General features: G+C 35.0%; 1 protein-coding gene across 2 annotated transcripts in view; it reads right to left on the bottom strand.

Annotated features, from left to right (window-relative positions):
• Positions 1 to 15,844, bottom strand: part of LOC105468643 (matrix metallopeptidase 26) — a 363,923-nt gene that overhangs the window by 92,792 nt on the left and 255,287 nt on the right. The gene's annotated exons all lie outside the window — the stretch shown is intronic.

The following is a 15,844-nucleotide window of genomic DNA, read 5'->3' on the forward strand; positions in this document are numbered from 1 at the left end:
GGAAAACATAGGGGACACTGGAAATTGATTGAGCTCCTTTATATGGGAAGCTTAACTGTGAATTCATATTGTATTTTGTGATTTTTTAGAAGATATTAGAAAAAGTATATGGTAAATAACAAGCAACCTTGGGCCAATATATTTTACTTTTGCTAGGTACTATCTACTGAGAGTCATTTTGACAACTTGCGAATAGATCTGCATCTTCTATATGGAAAAAGGTCTTGAACAGTTTGAGCATGACATATTAATCTCCCACCATGGTAGTGAACCTAATGCAAAACCCAGGGAAAGTATATTGTGGAGATAGTAGCAAATTGTGAGATGTCATTAAAAGCATTCTCCTGTTATTTGTTGGACTGTGTTTTCCTAGCAAATTCAATTCTGATCCCTCCTCAGTAGTCATAAGATAAGTTCTCACCTCAAAAAGCACTTAACTCTTTTTCCTTTTTATTATCATCTTTTTCTGAGGGATATTGACTTCGATCTTTCAGGGAATGCATCTCTAGTGCATTTTTTATCATGGAAGATTATGCTGTGTTTTATAACATACTACTTTCATGTAACCCTACCCTCCCCAACTCCATTACTACCATGTACATTGACTACTCAATGTTAAAAGGTATAAAAAGATTTTATTTATCCCCATGTATCTGTCATCAACATGAGATGTGGAATATAAAAGGCTCTCAGCAAATATGTAAAGAACGAATGTTAATGGAAGAAACACAAAATATGTAGAATCATTTCTTAGCACTCTCTCCCTTTTTTTCTCTGGCAACAACTAAGGAACATTGATATCCACTCCTTTCGCTCATATTTTGAGTGGTAAACTCATCCTTACACAGAGCATGCATTTGGATGTGGATGAACTTCAGAAGAGATAGCTCAACAAGGCTGTTTATTCAGAAGTACTGACATGATAGGTGGTATCTGAAACCAAAGAGTAAATGAAATCATATGGTAAAAATGTACATAATACAAAATTTAAAACTCATAGAACTCTGAGGAGCAGTAAGATTGTTGAGAGGATCTTGCAAAGGAATATTCAGAGAGGTGGAATATATAGAGGTGGAATATACAGAGAGGTGGAATATAGTAGATGCCAAAAGAAGAGAATGTTGCAAGGAAGGCAGTCCTCAGGTAAAATATTTCCCAGACCACTTAGAATTGCTATTCTTTAAGGTAAAAATCAGTTCTCAAGCTAATGCACGAACACCTTGGTATAAATCTGTGTGGCAATTTACCCCGTGTGAATCTGGGAAAGCTGCCTAAGTAGATGTTTGCTCTTCTGTGAAATGTTGAAACAATGGTACCTACCTCAGAGTTATGTTAGACTGTCTGATAGTCTCTAACATAGTGAAGATAATCAGTAAATACCAGAGAGGAATAACTACTTCGACAAAATTTCCCTAGCCATTTTCCTTCCAGACAGCAAGTCCTAGATTGCAAAAGAGTAGTCTGTATTTTTTTAATTGACAATAAGCCTTGCTTTTATTTGTCATATTATTAAGTAAATAAGTCCCTACTGATAATAGGGTATTAGAAAAACACCCCAATATTTAACCTTCCTATTTAACCCTCAGACCATAATATATTCACTCTTCATGTATGCACACACACTGAAGGCACTTACTCTTCCTCCCTATAGACACGTATTAAGATATAAGCAATTTAACAAACCTTAGATTTAGGTTTCCAAAAGGATTTATAGCTCCTTAAACTTACCAGAACCAGATGCTCAATAAGTTCCTGAAGGATAAAAGCAAGAATTCTCTACTTTCACCTCCACTTTATCTAGAGGTACCTACTTCTCTTTTCCTCAGGTGACTAGACCCTTGAGAGTAATCAAACTTACACAGAAAGGGTTAGGCCTGGTGCTGGTACATTAACTTTGTATCCTTTTACCTTAACAGGAACTAGAGGCAAATTGTAAGGCAAACTACAGGGAGACTACTCATCTGAAAGGTAAACAGTTGAAGTTGAAGAAACTTGATACACGGATTTTGTAGAGGTTGGAAAATATACTTAAAATAACATGTTATCTATAATCAAAACACTTTAGGAAGAAATAGTAATATATAAATATCAAATATCTATAAAAGCACTTTACGAACTGTAAAATGGTTTACCAGTCATTCCACTTATTTGTATGATCCATTTTTGACAAAAGATTAACATTGAAATAGATATAGCCTGTCATACTTTGTTAGATTTCTAAATCAGTGTCTCAAAATTACATGCTCCCACGTTATATATTGCATTCATTAGAATCATCTGAGGGGTATCCTGAGTTTTATTCACATATTTCTATTTTATATGTCAGTTCCAACGTGGTTTAAATTAAATAATAATTATTTAATTTAAGGCTATGAAACAATAATGTGAAGACAATTTAAGTAAAAAGTGTATAAAATAAGGATATAGATATATATAACTATTTAAGTATTTCTTAAAGCATATTTCTAAGTTAAAAAAACTTTGGTTAAAATAATGGAAAGTCTTACAACAATAATAAAATAATTTTAATTAATACAATTTAATAGAATGATAATATAAAAGACATAATATGGCTCAAATACAAAATACATATATCTGTGAGGAAGAAATGAATACAAATTTAAAACAATGAGCAGGGATAAGCCTACTCATTGCTAGTTCCCATGTCTGGAGAAGACAATCAACTCCCAAGAGATAAATGAGATTAAATAGTCTTCATGTTAGGTTGAGTTATCTGAAGCAAATTGACTTGTTAAATGTCATTGGGCTATTCTAGCAGATGTATTTGATACCCAGCTTATTATCTTGGGACTTAACATTTTATTATAGGTTGCTGATTGGAAGAAAATATTTGTAAAAGGCACAAGAATTCTTGAAATTCAATAATAAGAAAACAACACAACTAAAAAGTGTGTCAAACAATAGCAAAGACATGAAATCAACCCAGGTGCCAACAGAAGGTTGGATAAAGAAAATGTGATACATGTACACCACGGAATACTACATAACCATAAAAAAGAACAAAATCATGTCCTCTGGAGCAACATGGATGCATCTGGAAGCCATTATCCTAAGCAAATTAACACAGCAACAAAAAACCAAATACTGTGTTCTCACTTATAAGTGGGAGCTAAATACTGGTATGTATGGACATAAAGATGAGAATGATAGACACTGGGGAATATAAGGAGGGAGGGAACAGTGGGACAAGGATTGAAAAACTACCTATTGTGTGCTATGGTCATCTGGGTGACAGATTCATCAGTACTCCAAACCTCGGCATCACACAATACACCTTTGTAACAAACCTGTACATCTACCCTTTGATTGCAAAATAAAAGTTGAAAAGAAAAAAGTGTGTCAAAGATTTTAACAGAAACCTCAGTGGAGGGATAAATAGATGGCAAAATAAACATACGAAAGAATGTTGCAGATCATGTATCAGGGAAATGCAAATAAAAATAATAATAAAATACCACTACACACCTATCAGAATGACCAAACTTGAGAATGTTGACAATACCAAATTCTGGTGAGGATGTGGAGCAACAAGAACTCTAATTCATCAATCACAGGAATGGAAAATGTCACTGTCATTTTTAGAAGACAATTTTGCAGTTTCTTTATACAAGTTCTTACATACAATTCAGAAAATTTGCTCCTTAATATTCACCCAAAGGAGCTGAAAATGTATTTCTAGAGAAAACTCTAGACATAGACTTTTATAGCAGCTTTATTCACACTGGCCAAAATTTGCAAGCATCCAAAATATCCTTCAGCAGATGAATGAATAAATAAATTGTGCTACATCCAGGCAACGAGATAGCATTAATTGCTAAAAAGAAATTAGCTATCAACCCATGAATAGACATCCAGGGAATTTAAGTGAATATTACTAATTGAAAGAAGCTAATCTGAAAAGTCTACATATCATATGATTGCGAGTACATGTAATTCTGGAAAAGGAAAAATAATGAAGACATCAAAAACTTCAGTGGTTTTCAGAAGTTTAGAATGAGAGTGGAGTACTATTGGCAGAGCACAGAAGATTTTTAGGACAGTGAAACTACTCTGTATGAAACTATAACAAGTGGATATGCAGCATTATAAATTTTTCCAAACCTACAAGATGTACAACACCAAGAAATAAAAGATAGGTATATAAATATATATGTTCATTCATCAGAGTCACATGACTTTTTGGAAACAAAAATATAATTTGTTAACAACATAAAATACAAAATATAGTGCAATTTTTAATATTAATATTACTACTACTAACAATAATAGAAGGTTGTCCAGGCAGAATAAAATATTCACTAATGGAAACACAAAATTTCAGAGAATAAAGAAAATATAAACAAATAGGATCACAAAACTAACAATAGTAATGTCGTATAAATGTTAAGTATATGTAGAGTTTAAAAGACATGCCAACAATTATACAAAGGGCAAAAGGAGATAAATGTATCTCAAATATCCTACATTTCTAACATTGTCACATGTGTGTGTGCTGTCGGTGCCTTGCCCAGATGTCCCTCACTAGAGTGACTCATCAATGCCACAGATGCTGTGAATGTTGGCTGATAATGGCTCAAAACTGTTTCTATCCTATCCCATGAGAATTACCCTGAGCTTACTGGAAGCTGCCTTACTTAGAAAGTTATGTCCCACAGCTTGGGGGAACCAGCAGCAAATGACTTACTGAATCTGAGATGCAAAAGGCTGTCCTCTTGCCTCAAAATTAGACAAATTCTGTGGTCCAACCTATGTTTTAGAGTTCCTCATGAGACCAGATTGACATTCTCAAAGCAAAAACATTTCATTGCTTATCTCTCATCTACTGTCCTATTGCACTTTCCTTACTCCTGTTATTTTGAGAGCATCCTTTTATTAGATCATTTTCACAAAAATCTCCATCACAGATTCTGTTTCCAAATAACCCAACCTAAACCAGTTGGTGCCATAAAAGATTCTAGAAAACAGATTGCCAAGAAGAAATTCTGGAGGTGGATTCATCGCTGTATGCACCACAATAAGAACCACATCACTAGTTACAGATGAAATGTTGATGGTCCTTGACATGCTGTAGCAAGTTATTGTTAAAATTTTCATCTGAAGTGAACTCTAATAGTACCCACAGGAAGGATAACTCACAAGATTTCTTTATAAATAGAACATTCTCTGTAAAGTGGATTCTCTTACTGGCTATTTTTGTGTGTGTAAAGAAAAGCATCATGGAGGACTACTGTGGACTCCAATCTCGACCAAGTAGAAACACCAATTCAAAGTTCTGTGTAAGGTGCAGTGTTTTAACCAGGGAAGATTAAGCTGGATTCAATTGTCAAGTATGTGGTATTTGATGTGGCAAATATATTCTCTTCCATCTTCTATAATAAATCTATAATTTGAAAATGCTTATTTTCTTTGGATATTTTGCATAACATTTTCTTGATCGCTATATAAATGACAATATATTAATCAGGTAGATGAGCATGAAAAGTAAGTATATTGGCATTCTTGTCAAAACACAGTGTTCCTTAGGTGGGAAAGGATAGAGATAAACACCCATACAAAAATATAGGAATCTTAAACATTAGAGAAGTTTTTAGGGATCCCGTGGTATAGGAAAAATTGGGACAGTGTCTCTGAATTAATGGACAAACTAATGCTGTGTTTTAATGTTTTACCACCAAGAAGAAAGTACCACATGTAGTGGTGACCTCCTGAAACTCTGGAGGCAGCATATGCCTTAGGAGAAAAGTATTCACTGGACAAATCAACTGATGGACCTACTCATCCTCTTTGTATAAAAAGAGGTGGCTCTATGTAAGAATATGCAAAAATTCAACTTATTGTTAACGATGGGTAACTTGGCTAATTGGTCAGGCTGTTGGAAGGAGAAAGATTGGAATACGAGTGACAAAGAGGGAGAGGGACAAAGTGGCATGTGGATGGTTCTAGAAGTTAGAACAAAGTTTGAAGATCTTTATATAACAGATCAATGTTCGTCATAGTCTATACATAATGGAAAAGAACCTAAACTATAAAGAACACTGAGTGGATCTGACAATTTATATTAGCTAGCTTCTGATATGAGCAACGTCAGTGGTGGCATAATGGGCTCCTATTTGAAGTAGCTATAGTGGCAGGATGAAAACTGCATAAACGCAAAGCGTAGTTTCCCACTCAACAAGGCTGATAAAACTTCTCTTTCTACTAAACATAAACCTGGCAATGATAGAAAACAATGTTAACTGCCCAATGTAGCATCACTCCTTGAGTAGAAAATCACTTAATGGAAGATTATTCTACCCTATAAAAGGCAGCAAATGAACTTGATAGAAATTGACACATATGATGGGTATAGGTTTGTTTTATTTTCTTGAAGTATCATAGACAAACCTAGTATCTCAAGGCTTACAGAGGGTTTGATCCACCAGCATACGACATTATGTTATATCACTTTATGAAAAGAGACACATTTTAGAATACTTGCCACAGTAGACACAAAACCAGGTTTGTATCATGGGCTCAAAAGCTGGCACAAAAATAGAACAGGTATAGTTGAGTCTCCACCTTAGAGGTGATATTAGTGAGGATGAGACAGCATACCCCAGATGCATCATGTACAACACACCAACAATCATTATATATAGCTCTGACTGCAATAATTAGAATAAATGTATTTGGGAACAAAAGAGCTGAAATTAAGAGTAGTCCCACTTATCTTCATTTCTGGTGACCTACTTTGGAAATTTTCATTTCCCATTTCTGCAATTTAGGTTCTGTTGAGCTGAAGATCCTCATTTTCAGAGTGGGAGACAAATTGTGAGGATCTTTTAATTAATTTAAAAATAAAATAAATAAAATTTATGTTAAGCTCTCGCCTAATAACTTTGATCTTCTCTAAGCTCTAAAACAAGCTGGCAAGGAAAGAAGTCATTAGCCTGATGGAGTAATTAATTAATTCTTGATCATCAAGAAAAGATATGGCTTCTAATAAACAATGAAGGAATGGAAGAATATGTTCAGTACCCAGATAGTTGACTGGTTGTCTCTTGGTACTATCCTGGCAAATTTTGGTGATAAATTAGCAAGTGCAATAGCCATAGCCTGAAAAGGTCATTCTGTAGAGACATTTTTACCCTTTGAGAAAAGGATCTGGTCACTCCACCATGAAAGAAACCTATGTAATAATGGTTGTAGTCTTTACTAAAGAAGAATTTAGAATGGATTATAGAGACGGCAGATGATAAGATCAGTTGAGGTTTCAAGAACAGCTTCAGATCACTGTATGTTGTAGTTCATTCACAAACTTTTCATGATTGTCTCTTCTTCTTGGGCAAATAAACAACACAAACACAGGAAGAGCTATTCCCAAATGAAACAGTTGAATTTGAGTGATATAAGACTAGACTGCAATAAATTATGCAGTGAATTTCTCTGTCAGCCTTAATTCAGAACTGAGACATCAGCTCCCAGATTCCTGGATTTGGGGCTGCTATGGGAATACAGATAAGTTCTTTCCTGGAATTATTCTGATCCAAATGAACTTGCCTCACCCAGTTTATAACCCTTGTTGGTGGGCAGGCCACATTCAGTTACTGGTTAATGCAAGGATACAAAGACTGCTTCAATTTAGGATAATCCTGAAGGGCTATTCCAGTTTCAGATTTTTCTGTAACACTGACAGAGGCCTCAATTGCTACTGCCTTGACTGTCAAATTATCTTTCTAACTAATAAAGCTTCCTTCACATTCTTACAGTTGTTTTTCCTGAAGGAACACACACACACACACACACACACACACACACACACACACATACACAGAAAGAGAGAGAGAGAGATTTCTTAAATTTCTAATAAATTGTACTTTAAATAGTAGATCCAGTGACTTCTGGTATAGACAGGTTTAGATTTCTTCATATGGAGGAGGTAAGTAAATGTCTCCTGTATATTAAAAAACATAACCATGGACATTTTTGAGGAAGATAAATAATACTAACAATAAAAAATATTCTTTTAACATTATTTTTGTTACTATAATCCAGAGATTCAACATCCCTTATCAGAATGTGGAAAGATATTAAATACATTAATTCCCATAGAAACAATGAGAAAGTCCTGAACAGAACAATTTTCTGCAGGACAATAAAAGAAGAGTAGGTACAAGAAAGATTTAAACTGAAACTCTGAGAGGAATGAGCCCTTTATGTTTGAGAAGAGAGCCACAGCAAACAACCCCAAACAGGATAAACACAAAGAAATTAACACATAGACACATTATAGTCGAATCCTGAAAACCAAAGAAAAACAGAGAAATATTAAAATAAGAGGGGAAAAGGATATACATGTAGAGAAATAATGGTTAGAATGACAGCCAATGTCTCATGAAAAACAATGTCATACTTAAAACAATAGAATTATCTTTTGAAAGTACTGAGAAAAACATTTGTCAACCTGGAATTCAAAATTTCTCAAAATTATTTTTCAAAAGGACAGTAAAATATATATGTTTACAGAGAGACAAAGCCTAAGAAAATTCATAGCCATAAGACTTTCACACAATAAATGCTAAAGGGAAGTTTTAGGTAAAATAAAATAATACAAAGAGGAAACTGGAATGAACAGAAAAGAATAAAAAATGACAAAGGGGTGAATACGTGAGAAAATAGAAACTTTTTTAATATTTACTTAATTCTTGGAAAATTATTTACCATTTAAGAATTACGATGTATAGAGAGGTTTGCAACATAGGTAGAAATATGTACTTAACAATAATTACATACAGGATAAATATGAGTTAAATGGAAACACATTATTAAAGGCTTCTTGCATTACATATCATACAATATAATATTTGTTTATGGTAGACTATCTTAGTAAGTTCAGGATTCATAATCTAAGGATCAACTCTGTTTTGAAAAAAAAAAATACAACCAAGTATAGCTAAAAAGCCAGTTGAGGAAATAAAATAAAATATTGAAACATACTTGATTTTATTTGATTCTTAGTTTCAAAATAAGTGAGAAAGCTATAACAAAGAAAAGAAAAAGATGGAGAAAATAAGTAAGACAAAGATAGTCATAAAAATAAATGTTTTGATATAATAGTATGACCCCAATTACAAAATAGCACTTGTCACAATGGATTAAAAATATAGGCCAGGCGTGGTGGCTCACACCTGTAATCCCAACACTTTGGGAGGCCGAAGTGGGCAGATCATGAGGTCAGGAGATCGAGACCATCCTGGCCAACATGTTAAAACCCTGTCCCTACTGAAAATACAAAAATTAGCTGGGCATGGTGGCATGTGTCTGTAATCCCAGTTACTCAGAAGGCTGAGACAGGAGAATTGCTTGAACCAGAGAGCTGGAGGTTGCAATGAGCCGAGATTGTGCCACTGCACTCCAACCCGGTGACAGAGTGAGACTCCATCTAAACAAACAAACAAACAAACAAACAAAATATATATATATATATATACACACACACACACACAAGCACACATATTTACATACATGCTGATTATAAAATACACTTCAAATATAAGGATAGGATAAGAGTAAAGGGATATAAAAAGATATATTATGCATATGAATATATATGGTTAGTGTGGCCATACTATTATTAGCAAACATGGACTTTAAAGTAAGACATATTACCAAGGGAAAAAGAGACATTTTGCAATGATGAAAGGTCAATTCATCAAGAAGAAACAGCCATCTTAATGTATTTACATGTAGTAGGAAAGTTTAAGAAGACACAACAAAACAAGTAGCAGGACTAAAATAAAAAAATAAAATAGTATATTCAGATTTTGAGTTTTTAGCACTCCTCTTTTTTAATGTTACTTGTTTGCATAAGTGGATAAAAATCCATTTAGCTATACACTTTGTATTTATCCGTCTTACCATGTGTAAATTATATTTTATTCATAAAAAAGGGAAAACACCTCGTTGATTCAAGAAAAAAGAAGCAGCAGCAAAGAAACATGAACCTAAAATATCGATTAATCTAGGGTTAAGTGATTTCTTGGTAGCCTCAACTGCTTTTCCTAATCTCTAAATAGACTCTCTTTAATGTGTTTAGTTCAAAACTTTTAGTCCATCCCAGTCTGACCATAGCAATGCCTTGTTGGGAACCAGTGAGTAAAAGCTGTGATCTGATCCTGACCCAGGGTCTCTTCTGGGAATTTCCAGGAAATGTTTCAGGGAAATAATTTGTTTACAGAGGTGGCAGAGCTGGAGGGATTGGTGTCCCATAAGAGCAAACCTCAGAAGACAGATCAAGGAATCAGTGGTGTGATAAAAGTCTTGGCAAGCAGACATGGGCCACTGAGGCAGAGAAAGCGCTAGAATAAACTTATTTCTGTTTCTCTATGTGATTAAACGGTAAGTAAAATAGGGCCATAACATAATATTGTCTTGTAATATGGCTTTATGTCCTCAAGTGTGTCTGAAATATCAGTGTTCTAAGAACTGAGACTTGGAAGGAACATAAAAGAGGGTGGCTGTAATAGAAACTCCAAAATTTTGACATAGGAGGAACTTAGTGGTAAAAATCAAACAAACAATATGGTTTCAATGGGAAGTGCAGGAAGCTTATCTTGGAGTTATCTTTGCCAGACAAGAGGAGACTTTCACTAAAATTTGGAGAGGTTGTGGAAATTTTAAAAGGCACCTAATCTCCTTTTACTTTTTCCCCCAAGATGGGGTCTCACTGTGTCGCTCAGCCTGGAGTACAGTGGTGCGATCATAGCTTCCTCCAGATTAAAACTACTAGGCTCAAGTGACCCTCCTGAGTAGCTAGGACTATAGTCAGTCATGTGCCACCATGCCTGGATAACTATTTTTATTTTTTTGTAGAGATAAGGTCTCCCTATATTGCCCAGGCTGATCTCAAATGCCTGACCTCAAGTGATCTTCCCACCTTGTGCTACCAAAGGGCTGGAATTACAGGCATGAGCCACTGTGTCCAGACACTAAATCTTACTACTATCCTTTGACGTTGGCACTGTTCACGTCACTTCACCTATCTATTGTTCATCTCAGAAATCATGAAATTGTTTATTCACAGTTACAGAAAATGCTGGGTAGACTCAGAACTCTTTGTGGGATAGGGATTGGGAAATAGGACAACTCTGACAGCAGAACAAATGATCCGCCCCAGCAAAGAACAGAAAAGCAGACTTCGCAAGGTTGGAAGTCAGTCCATAGGTAACAGGATTCTAGCCACTACACTGGAATCAGAGGTGGGAGCTTTAATTTTGGAAGAAAGAGCAGGTGAGATGACGTTATGGTTTCAAGTAATTCTAAGAACTTTGGAACAGGGACCAGAGAACAATCGAGTTGATGTATATAAAGAATTGTAATTGTATATAAAGAATTGTAATGATGTGTATAAAGAATTTAAGACATCATCTAAGAAAAGCATCCTTAGATGATGCTGAATTTTAATACTTGTTAGTAGTAAAACCTGAATATTCCTTTACAAAATCAATTTAATTAAAAATATTTGAGTAAACTTTCTACATAAGGTACTGTACTTGGGGAAAATGCATTAGTCCCTTTTTAATTATATATATGGCTAATGGGAGGTTTATTATGTTTTCGACTGATTAGGGGTTTGCCAACTCTACCTCTTATTCTCAAAGCAATTTTGCTATTTTACTACTTCCTGTTCATAAATAATGCTACAGAGCTCTATACATAAATATATATTTTCAAGTATAAACAAGTGCAGTGAACTGATTTGGAAAGTAGAAATATTTGAATATAAAAATAATCTAGCAAAAACTCTAGTCTAGCACATAGTAATAGTTCCCAATATTTTCTCCTCACTCCTCTTTTAAAATTAGCTACCCTCTCTTCTTTCTCCCCTCAGCTTTACAAGGCTCCAGCTGTCTCTCACCTTCTTTACCTCCTGATCTGGCTTAGCAGGTACTGCCCTTTCTGTTTCAGAGTTGGCTCCATAAGCTGAGTTTTGCTACCAACAATCATTATGGGCATTTTTTCCTCTTATTTGATGTATTTTTTTCAGAAATGTGATAGAAATGACCTTTATTGATTAAAATCGCTCTAGAGGAGACTCTACAGGGTGATGAAACTGACATGTAATAAGGGCCAAGGCTTCGGCCTTCCTTAACATTTATATTGCACACTGTATCCTAATTTGTACATATCCTCAATTAGAATGCAATTTCTTTGCATTCTAAACATTTTAACTTAATTAACATGAGATAGGAAGGAAGACATAGTTTAAAAAGCTTAGAATCAAAGAACATCTATTCAAATTGCATGTGTTCATAATAATATCTGTTCTTTGAGAATTTAATCTCTCTATGCTTCAGTTTTCAGATTTGTAAATCAGGAATAATACTACCATGTGAGGATTGAATGAAATAGCAGATATAAAACATCTAGCATAATGTAATAAAAATTATTGCCTATCTCTCTTATTTTTCTATTTTCTCTTTTAACCCACTTACTTTTATGTCTGCTTTCCCTACACCTTAGCATTTGGAGGTAAAACAAAGCACTTAATTAATTAATTTTATAACGACATATGCAAAGGCTAATGAGCAATCTTATTGATTGTATTTCTGTATTTTATTTATTCTGTATATTGCACTAACATTGAAATATTTTTAATATTTTATAAAGAGTATTACTTTATTTTAATTTTTTTTAATTTTGTAGAGACAAGGTCTCCCTATATTTCCCAGGCTAGTCTCAAATCTCTGGACTCAAGGGATCATCCTGCCTCAGCTTCCCAGAACACTGGGATTACAAGTATGAGTCACTGTGCCAAGTCAATAACATTATTTAAACTAATGCTTACCACAAGATCTTTTAATAAGATACATTTTATAAATACGGAATTGATCTCATTATATCAAAAATATATTAATGTTGTCTTAATAGAGATTATTTAGTCATTCTCTTTTATCTAAAAGTATTTAATGAAGGTCTACCATGTGGCAGAGGCACACAAAACAATATAGTGATAGAATTGGATTTTCCTTCTTATTATAAACACTTAAATAGATAAGACTGTTTAAAAGAAATGAACCGGAACAAAAGGAAGGAGTATGACTGAGGCAGTGAGGGTGTTCAAAGCAGACCTTTCTGAGGACATGACTTTTGAACAATGACCCAAACATTTGTGGAAAGGGCATTTGAGTTGAGAAGAAAGCAGTATAGTGGTCCTGAGAGGGAAAGATGTTGGAATGTTTGAGGAGCTGCTAAAAGGAGTGTGGTTGTAGTATACTAAAGAGGTTTCTAGTGGTCTTCTCCTATTGAGCCTTATCAGTTATGGTAAGAAGTATAGATTTTAATGTAAACATAAAGGGAAATATTGGAAGAATAAAGGATTATATAATTAAACATTGTTTTATCATTTATGAATTTACTTATTTTTATTTTGATAATTAAACCTCTAAACAGAAGTTTATTTGATCCATAGTATATTTTATATAAAACATAAAATAATATGTAGTATGTATATTATACTACCTAGACCATTCTTGCATACAGATGGGGGAAAAAGAAGGGCATTAAACATGACTTTGACAATGGCATATAGAATGGAGTTGAGAGGAAAGCCCAGGGTATCAAGAAGAAAGAGAAAGGAAACAAGCAGAACTTCGAAATCTTCCAAAGCTAGATGGTTAAATCCAGGCTGGGAAATGATTGATTTTAGCAGAAGAAAACATAAAATGCTATGTGAGTGAAAGGAATTAATCCTAATGTATTAATATAGATGTTAAATTAATATTAATAATGAATCAACATGAGATTCACATTGGAACTGATCTGAACAGTTGAGTAACTAGAAGGCAAATACATCAATGCACTCTGCTCTCTGGTCTATGGGGAAATGACAAAGATCATGCCAAAGCAAGACTCTTATATCCTCAAATCAGAGAACATCCTCATATAGAAATTATAGATAGCACTTTCTTTGAAAGAGGGAAAGAAGCTTCAGTCACTCACACAGAACAAAAATAATTCTCAAGATCAGTTTAGTCAAATGGAAATCAATTCAGTTTAATAAGATTTAATTAATAATGATTGGATGTGTGCTATTTGCCAGGAACTGTGCTTGGTGCAGAAAATATCAAGATCGGTCTGATACAAACTGGGCTTTTAATGATTCTATTGGCCACTGTGGATGACAGACACATAAATAGCAAGTCACAAGACAATTGAGGTACTGTAACAGAGTTGCAATGCAAATTATAGTAGGGATACATGAACTCTGCTTGGAGTGATTAGAAAGGAAGACTTTAAGGGGCAAGACACTTCTGAGCTGACCTAATTGGAGTTGCTAAAGAATTAATGATACACTGTCCAAAAGAATCTCTGCACACTTTTTCCCTGTGGACTTTAGGGGGGAGAGAGTGGCTAATATCCAGATCATGACAAAACAACTGATTTATCCTTTTTGGAAGTTAGCCTAGGTCTTCTAGAAGAGGATTTGTCCTTAATGACTCACGAGAGTCTCATTCTGGAGGATAAACTAGTTGAAAAGTTTGTGGTTTTGTTCCTAATTGTCAAGAGTTCTTTTACAGTGCCCTAGCCTCTCAATAAAACTTTTTTTTTTTAGGCCAAGGAGTAGAGTTGGATATGCTTTATATATCTTGGAGCCTCATTGTCTCTGATGTGCTTAATGTCATAAAGCACATGAAAACTCTCAAATATACATAGTTGATTCAGTTGCCTATGAAAAAGCCCTAGATTTATGGAACAACTATTTATCTTATAATTCCAGGGGAAAAAATGGGCCCAGGCAGTACCAACCCACTTCATCTGTGGCATACTGTGTCTCCAATATTGCTATACTTTAGTTGACTGAGCCACTCTGTAGCTGTGAAAGTGTGTGTTGAACTTTAGAGAAAGTCCAAGAATCTCTTCTCTCCTCCCATCCTCAAAGATGGAGAGCACCATTATGAATTGGTCATACATAAGGACATCGTATCCACTATCATACAAAAAGGTGGGGTTTTCACTATGCTATAAGAGAGGGTTAATAGTCAATCATACATGGCATTTGTTATGTCCTTACTTTGGACTGCTTCCTTTGAAGAACTTGTGAGTAAAAACAGCTTTAGAAGCTCAGAGCCTGGTGATATGGTGTGGATATTTGTCCCACCCAAATCTCATGTTGAAATAGAATCTCCAACATTGGAGATGGGGGTTGGTGGGAGGTATTTACGTCATGGGGACAGATCTCTTATGGCTTGGTACTGTCCTCTTGAGAGTGAGTGGGATCTCACAAAATCTGATGATTTAAAAGTGTGTGGTACCTCCCCTCCCTCTCTCACTTTTGTTTTTGCCATGTGACATGCCTGTTCCTGCTTCACCTTCTGTCATGAATAAAAGCTCCCTGAGGCCTCCCCAGAGCCCAACCAGATGCCAGTGCCATGCTCTAAGAGCCTGCAGAACCACAATCCAATTAAACCTCTTTTCTTTGTAAGGTGCAGGGGCCTTTGAAAACAGTATGCTGAGAATAGATAGGGCTCAAGGACAGTATCTCCAATTGAACTTTTAATGAACTCCCGTAGGCGCCAAGAAGGCGGGCAGATAAGGAAGAGCATAGAGACAAGGAACTGAGTAGAAGGTTACATCTGGGTAAAGAAAGTTTGTTTTGCATTGTGTTCTTTCTGCTGACGTGGGGTTTATGGAGTATAAATAAAGTGAGGCGGAGGCTCTGAGCGCGGCCGCCATGTTCTCTGTTTGTCTTTGTCTTTTGTGTCTGTTTATTCTCCACCACCCCCGGCACGGACCCCAATAGTAAGGTACCCAGCTTCAGGCATTTCTTATAGCAATGCAAGAA

The sequence above is a fragment of the Macaca nemestrina genome, chromosome 12 (genome assembly GCF_043159975.1).
Source record: "Macaca nemestrina isolate mMacNem1 chromosome 12, mMacNem.hap1, whole genome shotgun sequence".
Classification (NCBI taxonomy): Eukaryota; Metazoa; Chordata; class Mammalia; order Primates; family Cercopithecidae; genus Macaca; species Macaca nemestrina.